At 43.7% G+C, this 12,979-nt stretch overlaps 1 protein-coding gene across 5 annotated transcripts in view; it reads left to right on the top strand.

Moving 5' to 3' along the window:
* PIGG (phosphatidylinositol glycan anchor biosynthesis class G) overlaps positions 1-12,979 on the top strand; it is a 90,019-nt gene that overhangs the window by 57,177 nt on the left and 19,863 nt on the right. Inside the window, exon 13 of one of the 5 annotated variants that reach the window (XR_005562815.1) lies at positions 1,283-1,515. The exons of the other annotated variants lie outside the window; for them this stretch is intronic. The gene's annotated coding sequence lies outside the window, so the exon portion shown is untranslated. The remainder of the gene's footprint in view (positions 1-1,282; positions 1,516-12,979) is intronic. 5 annotated transcript variants of the gene reach the window in all.

Here is a 12,979-nt window from a genome sequence, read left to right on the forward strand (position 1 = left end):
ACACTGTGAACTTGTGTTGGCTGATGTGTGTTCGTTAAAGGTGTAAGGAGATGGGATCCCCAGCTGATCCAGCTGCACTGTCTAGGGGGTTTTTGAGCCAGCAGGGACCTGTTCTAACTGACTAAATCCCTGCACAGTCACTGTGTTCCATCGTTCTGTATTAACAGGCACCTTTAACAGGTATTCACAGTGATTAACCTTTATTGGCTGATTTGTCTGTCTGCTATATTGCTCTCTAAAGATGTCTAGCAACTCTGCTTGGTTGCTGTGGAATTAAGCAGCCCAGTGCTGGACCGTTGTATTGCTCTAGTAATGCATACCTTAGTGTAGATTGAGACTCACTCTGAGTCTGGCCTGAGGCCAGCTAGCTTGAAGTCATTTTTGGTCTTACATAGATTGGTACGGTCTAAGTACTGGTGTTCTGGCTTCTGAAAGCCAGCCTTTTCTCTGTTCATTCTGGTATTTTTTTTGCTTCAGGAGGAGTAGATGGGGAATACACTTATTATTGATGTCTTGATCCTAAGAGACAAGAGATCCTTTTCTTGAATTTTCCTTACTGCCTGGTGACTTGACACCAGATTAAGTTTTAACTCTAACACTCCTCAGTTTAGCTTTAGTTACTCCTTTGCTCCATCAATACATTTTTCTAGTATCCAAGCTCTTCAAGTTTTCTCTGTTCTTTCAACTCTCTTTAAGAAGGGTGCTCATGTACATATAAAAAATGCTGCCACTTGTCTTCTAGGAAATATGTAACCCATGAACCCGGGTATTGCTTGCATTCTATTAATGTCCTGTTTTTCCCAATTCTTTTATACCTCTGCCATGCTTTGTTTAAAACAGTTCTGTATGGTTTCACTGTTCACAACCTTGTTCATGTTGTGTTGGGTTTTTTTTAGCAGGCCCACTTTCCATTCTTCACTGTTACACTGTAGGTGCTTTGAAACTGACACTTTTTGCTTGTGCTTGGAGGACTCTGAGCACAGTAAACTGCTCATGCTATTGTCTGGGGAGGGAAGGGGAAAGAGTAAGAGTTCCCATAATTTAAAGAGCTGCAGTTTTAACATTGTTTAAAACCTAAACTGCAGACTGTGATGAACACTAACATACAATGAAGAGAAAATGATACCATATAGCATGTTTTTTGAAAGCTCTTCTAACAAAATAATGAAAAACTTTCTGTAACAAAATCTTTATCTGTACTTGTTTAATATTGTTTCAAATAATATGCCTCTGTAGTAGTGTTGGTTGTTGTTCTGATGTTTTCTTGGTTGAATTTTTGCAGATTAAAAGCTCAGCTATTAGTGTTGCCAGGTACAGTGCTGGTTTAACCTGTGCTCAAGTGGGTAGCTACGGCCTATAATACCCACATCACTTATGTAAGTAGATTCCATTGAGCAGCTTGTGTCTGTAGCCATTTTTAAGATTCATTTGGGTCAATTGGTAAGGTTGTTTCCTCTATGGAACAGTGCACAAAAATGGACTGGAATCTCTAGCTGCTGGGACTTACTTAAATTGGTATGTTAATCTGCTCAAAACTTGGTCTGTATGCCTTTTATTTTACTCTTGTGCTTTGCCATTGCTGTCCAAATGATTGTCTCATTACCTTGTTGATATTTGTTGGAACCAAAGCTGGAAATGCAGAAGGCAGAGGATCATTTGCTTCATGTGTTTTCTTAAATGTATGGGAGACTGAACTTCTTAAAAAAACTGCTAAATGCCATAGGATATTCTTTATAAAAGCTTCTTGATAACTGTCCTATAAGCAATGTGCCTTGGTCAGTGAAATTCAAACCCTTTCCTTTTTAATGTGGTCCTGAGAGCAAGATGAAGATCCTTTCCCCACTTCCTCCAGATGGGAAGGTCTAAAAGAATCAGCTGCCCTTCTTTGTGGAGCGTGCTGAGTGGGTCCCATTATATTGCCACAGGATGTCGTCAGGATTCCTGACCCATCCTGGTACAGTCTTAGATGAATGGATGTCCCCAGAACCACTCAGCAGTGCCGTTCTTAGCAAAGAGCCTAGCATCCTGCAGGTTGACCTAGACAGGGAAAACTGACTTCAGGGCTATTTTTGTTTATTCCAACCGCTTAGCAGAGCCCATGTAATTTACAGCTGCATCTGTTGTGTTGGCTTACCAGAGCTTCTTGATGAAGTTCTTTGAGGCTGAGTTCCAATGGGCATCACTGTCTAAGGGCAAGTACACATGTATACCTTTCCCACTTTCTTCATTTTGCATTTATGAAACCAGAGAATACTTGAGTCTGGAGTCCAGCCCTCCTGTCCAAAGGAAGGTCAGCTGGAGCCAATAGGGATACTCCAGGGCCTCCTTGAGCAACCTGTTCCAGTGTATGGCAACACTTGCAGTTAACCAGTTGTTTACTGGTGTTTAAGTGGAATTTGTTGTATATCAATTTATGTCCATTGACTTTCATCCTTTCACTGAGCACCAGTGAGAAGAGTCTCAGTACATCTTCTTCACCTCTGCCCATGAGACTTTTATGAATGGTGGTGAGAACCCTGCTGAGCTTACTCTACTCAAGGCTAAACAATCCCAGCTTTCTCAGCCTCCCACTATATGTCAGATGCTCCAATCCCTTAATCATCTTTGTGAGCTTTCAGTGGACTCACTTCAGTACACCCATGTCTGTCTTGTACTGGGGAGCCCACAACTGGATCCAGAACTCCAGACGAGATCTCACCACTGCTTAGCAGACAGGAAAGATCACCTTTCTCAACCTGCTGGCTCTGCTTTTCCACCTGCAGCCCTGGGTTGTTTCATGGGAACATTGCTTGCTCATGCTCAGCTTTTTGTCCAGCAAGAGTAACATATGCCCTCTGCCAAGCTGCTTTCCACATGGTCAGCCCCAGACCTGTTCTGGTGCATGGGTTTACTTTTCCCCAGGTGCAGAATTTGGCATCTCCCTTTGTTGAACTTCTTGAGTTTCTTGTCAGTCCATTTCTGTAGCCTGTTGAGATGCCCCTGAGTGGCAGCAGACCCGTCTGCAGACCCACCTCCTGAACAGAGCACTCCTCCCAGTTCTGTGTTGTGTGCAGACTGGCTGAGGGGACACTGTCCCATCACCCAGGTCATTAATGAAGACATGAAATGGTATTGGCCCCAGTGTGACATCCTGTTGATCATTGGTGACTGGCCTCCAGGTGGACTTTGTGCGGTATCTCAATAATTTTCATTCCACCTGACTATCCACCTTTCCTAGCCTGGACTGCATCAGTTTGCCTGTGGGCATTCAGTGAGAGACATTAAGGTGGAAGTGCATTAGATACATGTAGCTCATATATCTTTGACCAGTATGGTAAGATGGAATAGAAGATAAGGAGGTTTTCAGATAATACATTTGCTTTGGAAATGTAGTTGGAAGTCCTTAAATAATTTGCTTCCATCTGATCAAACATGTGAAACTGTAAGATATTTTCCTCATATGGAAAGGTAAATATGTTTCCAAAATAATTAAGTGGCATGTGATAGACACTAACATGGATATAACTGCCACTTTTAATCTTTCAGGCTCTCCTGAGAAACTTGGCAGCTTAAATGTGATGGGATTTTCACAGACAGAAATAGAAAGAAGAATTCTTTAGGTTCAGTCTCCATGGAAACTGTGCAATAACTCTTGAAACTGTTTTTGAGACAGGGAGTACTGATTAAACTGGTGCCTGAACTTAACCAAGTGTTCTGTGTGTGACTTGCATAAATTCCAGGGAGCACCTCATTCATGTAAAGGATAGTTTTTACAGTGACTACTCTATTGGTCTGATCTGAGGTAGAACTTTGTATTTTTGGATCCTTGACTGGAAAGGGGCCATGTTGTTGGATCATCTGACCTATATTATATGGCCTCACTGTGCAGTACACTCCAGATGGATTCAGTTTTCAAGTTCCTACCCAAACAAAATTGTTATGTGGGTGATGTTCACAGTATTCTGTAATTACAACTCTTCAGCTAGGCATCGTGGTAGTTTTTAGATTACCTGCACATTGGAATCTGTGTTTTAATCAGTTTAATGAGTTAAGTGTCAGGGTGAACTGGTGGCTGTTTCCTAGCATTGAAGGCTGCATGCCTATTGGCTTTTCTTCCTCAGTGATAAAAGTTGTAACAGTGTTTTCATGTTAGTAAATGGCTTTCAGATGTTGAAAATGGAAGTTATGCCCAACAGGAGGGTGTTAATAGTTGCATAACTTTAATGCTATGCCTTGACTTTCTTAATGTGGGATTCCAGCACAGCAAACTTAAGTTTCACTGTGAATTCTTTTATAATACTGATCTAAACACAACTAGGAAGGCATGCTAGCTAAAGGAATTTCAGCAGTTAATATCAGCTTTTGCCATTTTTAGCCTCATGTGTTTGATTCGTTGAGTCCCCCATTCACAATCCATGTTAATACATTAACTATTTTTCTTTCTGGCATAGGGTGGACGTGCAGTGAGTGTTTCAATATACTTTTTTTTGAGTCCTAGGCAGAAAGTGTAGCCATCCTAAAGACAAAGGAATGATACAAACATTTTACACTGAACCCTTTGGTATTTTATACAAGTAGTATTTTATTCTTTGGGTTTCACTCCATTCTCTCTTCTTAGGTTAATTAAAGCTGAAAAAATGTTTACATCTAAGAATATACATTGCTGCATTCTCTAGAATGGTAATACTTTTTATCTATTGTGCTGCTAGCAGCCCCACTCTCTAAATAAATAAAAACAGTACAGAAGAAGTTATTTACTTGTTCACTGATGTGCATGGAAATGTGGAAGTGATTTGATAAAGTTGGGCTGGGGTTTTATTGCCACAAACTGGAAGAGTATTTCCTGAGATACTGTCATTGTAGAGGTAGCTGAAGATTCCTCTCAGACTTAGCTACTGCTCTTTGATGGATACCTCTTTATTCATTCCTTTGTCATACTGGGGAGACACTAACTTTCCCTGTGAGGTTTCCATCAGGCATCCATGACTTTTAGCATTGAAAAGTATTTTCTTATTAGAAAGTGATCCAGCAAAGTAGGGTTGCCTTTGTCATAAATGAATGACAAGTTGCTTCAAAGCCATTTGCAAAACAGATGTCATCGTCTTGCTCCATGGACCAGCTTTGCAGCTGTGCTTTAGGAGCTGGAGCACTTTCTGTGTAAATATTAAGGAAAATTGCGCGCACAGAATTTATAAATACACAGATTTGGGGTAGGTTAGTTTATTTCTGCTTTCTGTAGATAGAATTAAGCATCTGAACAGATTTATAACTTAAAAAATTATGACGTAGTTTTTGGTAGAGTGAGCATATCCAACATGAGGTTTGTTTTCTAGTAGTGAGTGATGCCCCTAATTGACAACTCATGCTCCAGTGTGCTAGCTACTGCCCAAATGCATTGTAGAGTTAGCCACTCAGCTTTTAAATGGTCTTATTGATGCTACATACTGCCATTGCCATGAGATTGTTCTCATCAAGAGAACTGCAGGCTTGGGTAGAGATCACGTCACATATGCACATCAGATATGCTTTTTAATTAAAGTGGTCTATCACTTTTTCTTTGTGGGTAGTATTGAATTGAAAGCATTCTGAAAATCTTTTTTGTTTCTGCCCAAGCTCTGATTTGAGGTTGTCATGGTTACATTGTCTTCTTCCTCTTGCTCTTCTGGTGTTCATGTGACTTACAGAGATATGCTTAAGAGCATATAGCTTAGTTGACTGTACAGTCTTCTAGTTTTCAGTACATCTGTAGAGCTGCAAACTGTCTCTTACTCTACCTAGAGTGCAGGTATGCAGTATCACTTTGCTGTATTTGTCCTTTATTTTTATTTGGAATCTCTGTCTTGTGAGACAATATTTTTCTGTCATCCTGTATGGTTAGGTTTCCAAATGCTGCTGACACAAAAAAGTTCATTCAATGTTAATACACACATAAGCTTATTGAATATATTAGGAGAATCAACATTAACAATGTTGGGCATGAGTAACCTAGGGAAAATTTTGTGATCCAATGGTAAGCACACAGAGTATCCTCAAAGAATAATGACAGTCTAGCCAGAAACTGCTAGCAGGGCTCTGGAAAGACTTAAAAAACCACTGAAAAGGTGAAAAAATAATGAAAGGAATGTTGGTTAAGTTTTGAGTCTGTAAATCAACTTATGGCAGTTCTTTCTATTGTTACTGAACCATAGCTACTGGAACATAACAGAGGAAAGCTAACTTTCATCAGAATTGCAGGATAACAGGTGGTCATGGGGCATGTTATTTTCAAAAATTGTAGGTACTGGGTACAGAATTTTAGTAAATTCTGATGAAAGGGGTTAGGTTTGTCTGTACTGGCATCTAAGAAGATTTTAATTAGTCCACACAGCTGATAGTAGAGGAAGGACTGTGAAGCTTGGTGCTGTTATAAAATGAAGTTGCACTTTCCTGTGTGCTTCCCCTCTCTCTCTCTCTGACTCACCAGGACAGAAAGCACAGAATTACAAGAGTACGTATTTATTCATGCACATGAGGTGTCCCAGCCAAACTGGGGCACCTGGGTGTGGTTTTACACAGGGTTCTTACACCTTTACTCACGCTTCTTTCTTGCTATCCCAGTCTCTGTCTCTGTCTTGCACTACACTTGTCTTCTCCCTGTATCCCCCACCCCAGCTTTTCCTCTCTTACTTTTCTAGCCTGTCACAGACCCTTGCCCTCCTTGTGCACTTTCCCTGTCTCTCATGCCTGTGCTTTCATCATCCCTCATACTTGGATGTTCCCTGCTTTTTCTGTGTGCAGACTTTACCCACCTCTCACACATTTGTGCTTCCCGCCTCTCACATACGTGCTTTCTCTCCTCACAGTTGCTTACCTCTCTTCCATGGGCTTCCCTACTCTCCTGCTCTCCTCCCCAGTTCACTTCTGTCCCTCTCATGCTTCTGTCCCTTTGCAAGCGTGCTTCCCCCTGTCTTATGCTTCCGCGTGTGCCTTCCTCCTCACATACTTTCTCCCTCAGACTTCTCCTTTCATGACTACCCATCGTGCTTTTCCCCTCTCTCATGCTCACTTTCTGCCTCTCCCAGTCGTACTTTCTCCTTCTCATGCGTGCGTTCTCCCTGCCCTGTGTGCTCTTTCCACTTTCTCTAATGCACTTCTCCCCCTCTCATACAGCCTTCCACCTTCTCTCACATGCCTCTCTCTGTCTCTCTTGCCTGCTTCCCTCACTTTTATGCTCTTTCCCTGGCTGGCACACTTCTATCTCTTTGGGTGCTCCTTTCCTTCTCTGTGTGTTCCCATCTTGCAGCTTCCTCCTTGCATGCTTCCCACTCTCATGCATGCATTCTCCTTGTGCATGCACTTTCTCCCTCTTGCATGCGTGGGAATACTCTCCCTCTTTCACATGAATGTGCTTGTCTTTCCTGTGCTTACTTTCTTGTGCACATTTGGTCTCCTGTGTATCTTTGTCTTGTGCATCCTTCTCTCTCTTGTTTTTCCTTTTTGTGTCTTCCTTTCCCTTCTGTATCTTTTCTCCTTTCTTGCATGCTTTGCTATGTCTCACAGATATTCTAGCTTGCACACAGACTCAGATGCTTTCAAATTCAAATTCCTTGCACTCTTCCTCTGTCCCAAGTTAAATTTTTTACCTGGGTCCTCCTCCTCTCTCACATCTTCTCTCTTGCATACCTTTTCTTCCCCTAGCCCTTCCCTCCCTCATTGCCACTTTGCCTCTTTGTCTCTTACTTTCTCCTCTGTATGCTTTCCAGTCTCTGACAGACTTTCTTTCATGCACTCTCCTTCTCTTAAGCTTGCAGAATCTCTCTTGTGCTTTCTCCTTCCCACTCGCTCCCTGTACCTTCTGTCTGTATAGCTTTTCCACTAAATCTGTAAAGCTTCTCCCAGCCATACCCTGCTTTTGGCTTGTCTTGAACCTGATCTTCTTCCCCTCAGATTTGCATTTTCCTTCCCTCAGGGATTTCCTGTCTCTATCTTTGAAACTTTCTTAAGTCCTTCCACGTACACAGTGGCTTCCCCTCCTTTCTTCCCTCTGTCATTGTCTCCTTGTTCCTCTTCCACTTCCCTGTTGTTCCTTCCCACTTCTCTCCCCCTCTCACATTCCCTCTCATTCTGAGGCTTCCCCTCTCTATCTCTCTGCACCCATATTTCCCCTCTCTCTGACAGCCTTTGCCTTATTCTCATGTGCTTTGCCTATCCCTCTTCTATGCCCTTATCAGTGATCTGTATGAGAGGATCAAGTGCACCCTCAGTCACTTTGCAGATGACACCAAGTTGGCTGGGGATGTCTGATCTGCTGAAGGGTAGGAAGGCTCTGCAGAGAGATCTGTAGAGGCTGGATTGATGGGCCAAGACAGTTGTATGAGGTTCAACAAGGTCAAGTGTCAGGTCCTAAAATTCAATCACAACCCATGCAGCGCTACTGGCTGGGGGCAGAGTGGCTGGAAAGCTGCCCCCATCTGGGGGTGCTGGTTGACAGCAGGCTGAACATGAGCCAGCAGCGTGCCCAGGTGGCCAAGGAGGCCAGTGACATCCTGGCCTGCATCAGCAATGCTGTGGCCAGCAGGACCAGGGCAGGAACTGCTCCCCTGTACTTGGCACTGGTGAGGCCTCATCTCAAGTTCTGTGTCCAGTTCTGGACCCCTCTCTACAAGAAAGACATTGAGGTGCTGGAGTGTGCCCAAAGAAGGTCAAAAAAGCTGGTGGAGGGTCGGGAACATAGGTGTTATGAGGAGCAGCTGAGAGAAACAGGGTTGTTTAGCCTGGAGAAAAGGAGGGTGTCATTCTCTGCAGCTACCAGAAGGTCCTAGCAAGGCGAGGGTTGGTCTCTTCTCCCAAGTGTCATGTGATAGGACAAAACGAAGTGACCTCAAGCTGAGTGAGGGGAAGTTTAGACTGGATATTGGGAAAAAATTTCTTCACTGAAATGATTGTCAAGCATTGGAACAAGCTGCCCAGGGAAATAGTTGAGTCACCATCCCTGGAGGTGTCTAGATGTGTAGATGTGGCACTTTGGGACAGGGTTTAGGGGTGGACTTGGCTGTGCTGGGTTAATGGTTGTAAATAAAGATCTTAAGATCTTTTCCAACATAGATGATTCTATATGCTCTGCCTCTTGCATGTATGTTCCTCTCATACTTTCCCTGCTACCCGATGCTTGCTTTCTCCTGCATGTTTTGCCTCTCCTGCCTTTCACCTGTATATTGTGCTGAGCCTCTCTCATGTGCTTTTTTCCTTGTAATTCCATACTTCCCTATCTCATTGTCACTTTGCCCTTGTGCTTTACCCTTTGCCTCTTGTGTGTACTTCCCTCCACTTGTGTGATTCCCCTTCTTGCATGCATTTTCCCCCTCTTCCACACTTCCCCCCCTTAGGTACATTTCACTCCCATGTGCATGTTTTCTTTGCATGCATGCTGCCTCTCTCTCACACACTTTGCCTTTCATGTGAGCTTATCTTTTGTGTGCTCTACCGCTCCCTTGTTTGTGCTTTGCCTCTCATGTGTTTTGCCTTTCTCCCTCACTCACTTTGCTTCTCCCATGGTTTGTTTTCTCTTGAGCTTCCCTTTTTGCATGTGGATGTACTTTACCTTTCTCTCTTTTTTGCTTGAATGCATGTTTTCTCTCTCCTCGGTCTTTTGTGCTCATGCTTTACCTCTTGTGCATATGAGCTTTGCCTCTTGTGTGCATGCTTTGCTACTCTCCTTCTCTTATATGCTTTGCTGCTATCTTATGTGCCTTGCTGTCAGTGTGTCAATTCAGTCACTTTATTCTCCTGTTCTGTCTTGCTTTTGTGTCTCAGGTTCTCTCCTGCCCTCTCATGTGTCTCCATCTCTCAGTTTTTCCCTGTTAGCACTTTGTCTCCCTCACGCTTTCTGTCTCTCACAATCATCCTTGTCTCACTTGCTGTCCCACTCTCTGTCTCACTACTCTCTTCTGCTCACTATCCCTCCCTCTCAATCACACCCCCCAACCATTCCTCTCCCTCTTGAACTCTCCATCTCACTCTCCATCTCTTTCTTCTCACCTTTCTTATCCCCATCAGTCTCTGTCTCCATCTGTCTCTGGCTTCTCTTCTTTGCTACCTCTATCTCTTCTGCTCTGTCTTCTGTCTTTCCCTCTCCCTGAGATGTGCTTTTCCTCTCTCAGTTGTATCCCTGTTCCATGGCTTTCCTTCTCTTCCAGACATGTTTTGCCTCTCTCCCTCACTCACTTTGCTTCTCCCATAATTTGTTTTCTCTTGTGCTTCCCTTTTTGCATTCTCCCTTGCTTTGTCTCTTGCACTGTCTCCATTCCTTGTGTGCTTTCTCACCTCTTGGCACATCCTTGCAAGCACTTTCCCTCTCTCTTGTGCTTTCAGTCTCTCACTTGTGCTTTCCCTTCACTGCTGTTTCTCTGTTACCCCCCCTCCCTCTTTTTTGCTCTCAGCATCCCACTCTCTCCCTTTCTATCCACCTGTCTCTTGGGCTTTCCCTTTGTCTTAGATGTGCTAAGACAAAGCACATCTGTATTTCTCTCTCTCCCCTCACAAATTACCCCCAATCTCACTTTTATGTTTCTTCTCTTTGTTTAGCTTCTGCCTCCTTGTCTCTGCTTGCCTTGGGCTTTCTCTGGACTCCCTCTCTCTGCCCTTCCATTTGTCTCTCTCTCTTAGATATTTTGTCCCTCCTAGCAGTGTACTTTTTCATTGTCTTAGTTCCCTCTGGCCTCCAAACCTTTCCCTACCTCTTGGCCTTGTTCCTCCCCTCTCACAGAAACTCTGTCTGCCTCTTGTAGGTGTGCTTTTCCCTCCCATTCTGATCAGCCTCCTTTTTCACAGATCCTTCCCCTCTCCTACAACCTTAAACACATCTACTCTCTCTGATGTATGTTGCCTCACCACATGCATCACTTCTCTCTTGGTTTCCATATCTCTTACATTCTTGTGAGCATCTGTGCTCTTGCATGTTTCTTTTCTATTTTCCATTTCTTCCATGTTCCTCACTTTCCTCCCTGGTGTCTTCCCATTGCTTTTTCTTTCTCTTGCTCTCACTTTTCTCTTGCTCTCATTTTTCCTATGTATTTTTCTCTCTTCTACCCCAAATTCCCCTTCTTTCTCAGGTGCGCTTTCCTTCTCTCTCTGATAGGTTTTTCCTCTTTCTCTAACATGTTCCTTCTTTTGCAGTTCTCCTCTTTTGGTTTCACTTTCTCACTTGCTCTTTCTTTTGCTTGTGCTATTGCTTGCTATCTGTTGTTGTCCCTCTCATGTTTCCTTTTCCCCTCACTTTCCCTCTCATCCTTCTGAATCCTGTTCCCCTGTCCCTTCCTTGTTCTTCCTCATTTTCCCTCCCTCTCTTTTGCTTTGCTGCTGAGTCTTATTTTCAGTCACCCCTTGCACACTTGTCCATCTCTGAAACATGTCCTTTATTGTGTATTGTATTCCCTCATTTATGCTTTCAGTCTCTCTCTCATGCCTTCCCCTTTCTGTCATTCATTATCCCTCCCTCTAATGCACAGCATGCCCCCCACTGTCCCTGTCTCTCTTGGCTGCGTTTCTGTTCCTTACACACGCTCTGACACTCTCTCATGCTATCCTTTTGTGTCTCATGTGCTTTGACTCTTGTTTATTTCTTTGTTCTCTTGTGTTTCCTTCTCACTCTTGTGCCTTTTACTTCTCTGCCTTGCATTCCCAGTCTCTCTTTCCTTATCCTGCATGCTTTTCTCCCCGTTGCACAATTTTCATATCTCCTTCTTCCAGTTTTCCTTTTGTTCATGCTTCCTGTACTTTTCCTCTCTTCCGCCAGCCCTTGCTAACCCTTGCTATCCGTATATCTATCTTGCTTCCCCCCTTCACTCTCATACTCTCCTGTACTTTCTCCCCTTCACACTCTTGTCTCTCTCCCATCTCAATTTATTTTCCTTTTACTTTCACTTCTTCTCTCTTCCCCCTTCATTTGCCCTCTCCCTCTCTCAAATGCTTTTTGCCTGTATAATCTTTCTTCTCTGGCATACTTTCTCTCCCTTCCCTCTCCTTTCCATAGTTTCCCAAAGTGACATTCTTTCTTCTCTCTTAGCCTGCCTTCTCTCAGGTTCCCTTGCCCTGTCACATGCGCTTTGCATCTCTCCATAGTTTCTCAGCCTTGCATGTGCTTCTTCTTTATCTTGCACTTGCTTATCCTTCTCTGCCCCTCTCCCTAACATGCGTTCTTTTGCACAATCTCTTTCTCTCCTGCTGGTACCTTCCCTCCCTCATGCTTTGTGTATTATGCTCCCCCACCTTCTTTCACGCTACCCCTCTCTCCCACAGTCAGTTTTTCTCAATCCCCTTCTTTCTCTCACTTTCCCTTTTCAATCTCTTGTTCCTCTTTCCTCGTCTCCCTTCCCCCTTGCTCTGTCCCTCCTTGGATGTTCCCATCTCCCCACTGTGTCTCTCTTCACCCTCCTTGCTTTAACTTTTCTCAGACATTTTTTCCCATTCACTTTCCCTGTGTCATGTGCTCTTCCTTCTTCTTTACTTTCTTTGCCTCTCTCACACTACCTCTGTCATGACCTTCCTCACTCTCTTGGATGCTTTGCCTTTCTTGACTGCTGCTACTTTCTTTTGCACTTCCCTCTCGCCACTCCCACTTCTCTCTGTCATTCTTTCCTCCCCTGTGGGTGCTTTTCCATCTAGGACACATTTTTCTACTTTGGTGCATGCATTTTCTCTATTTCTCATGCTTTCCCTACCTCTGTTGCTTGCTCTCTCTCTTCTTATTGCTAGCTACCCCTACTTCTTCCTAAGTATCCATCTCTTTTGCCCTTTTTATCCCTCCCTCTTTGTCTCTATCGTTTTCCCATTGCCTCAGTCGTGCTTTTTCTCTCTCTCTGATGTACTTGCTCTCCCCTTTCCCTCTAGATTTCTCTCTCAAGCATTCACCCTGTCTTGATCACCCCACCTGACATGCTTCATCTCCAGTATGCACTTTGCCTACCTTGTGCTTATGCTTTGCCTCATTCAGATGCTTTCCTGCTCTTGTGGATTCGCTTTG

Source organism: Pipra filicauda, unplaced genomic scaffold (genome assembly GCF_003945595.2).
Source record: "Pipra filicauda isolate LSUMZ 115617 unplaced genomic scaffold, ASM394559v2 scaffold163_size1657671_pilon, whole genome shotgun sequence".
NCBI classification, from domain to species: domain Eukaryota; kingdom Metazoa; phylum Chordata; class Aves; order Passeriformes; family Pipridae; genus Pipra; species Pipra filicauda.